We start from the raw sequence: 1,200 nt of genomic DNA on the forward strand, positions 1-1,200 counted from the left end.
AGAGACAGAGCTAGGATATGGTTGGATTCACAACCTAAAGAAAGCCTGAACTCTTGGGAAAAGCTAGTCAATGCCTTCTTGGCAAAATCCTTTCCACCTAAAAAATTGAGTAAGCTTAGAGTGGAAGTCCAAACCTTCAGACAGAAGGAAGGTGAATCACTCTATGAAGCTTGGAAAAGATACAAGCAATTGATCAAAAGGTGTCCTTCTAACATGCTTTCAGAGTGGAGTATCATAGGTATCTTCTATGATGGTCTTTCTGAACTGTCCAAGATGTCATTGGACAGCTCTGCTGGAGGATCTCTTTATCTGAAGAAGACGCCTGCAGAAGCTCAGGAACTCATTGAAATGGTTGCAAATAACCAATTCATGTACACTTTTGAAATGAATCCTGTGAATAATGGGACGAATCAGAAGAAAGGAGTTCTTGAGATTGACACTCTGAATGCCATATTGGCTCAAAAAAAAATATTGACTCAGCAAGTCAATATGATTTCTCAGAGTCTGTCTGGCATGCAAGCAGCAACAGGCAGTACCAAAGAAGCTTCATCTGAAGAAGAAGCTTATGATCCTGAGAATCCAGCAATGGAAGAGGTGAATTACATGGGAGAATCCTATGGAAACACCTATAATCCTTCATGGAGAAATCATCCAAACCTCTCATGGAAGGATCAACAGAGGCCGCAACAAGGCTTCAACAACAATAATGGTGGAAGAAATAGGTTTAGCAATGGCAAACCTTTTCCATCATCTTCTCAGCAACAAACAGAGAATTCTAAGCAGAGCCACTCTGACTTAGCAACTGTAGTCTCTGATCTAATTAAAACCACCCAAAGTTTCATGACTGAAACAAGGTCCTCCATTAGAAATTTGGTGGCACAAGTGGGTCAGCTGAGCAAGAAAGTTACTGAACTCCCTCCTAGTACTCTCCCAAGCAATACAGAAGAGAATCCAAAAGGAGAGTGCAAGGCCATCAACATAACCCACACGGCCGAACCTGGAGAGGAGGGAGAGGCAGTGATCTCCACTGAGGAAGACCTCAATGGACGTCCACTGGCTTCCAAGGAGTTCCCTAATGAGAAACCATGTGAATCTGAGGCTCACACTGAGACCATAGAGATTCTATTGAATTTACTTTTGCCATTCATGAGCTCTGATGAGTATTCTTCCTCTGAAGAGGATGAAGATGTTACTGAAGAG

Source organism: Arachis ipaensis, chromosome B10 (assembly GCF_000816755.2).
Source record: "Arachis ipaensis cultivar K30076 chromosome B10, Araip1.1, whole genome shotgun sequence".
NCBI lineage: Eukaryota > Viridiplantae > Streptophyta > Magnoliopsida > Fabales > Fabaceae > Arachis > Arachis ipaensis.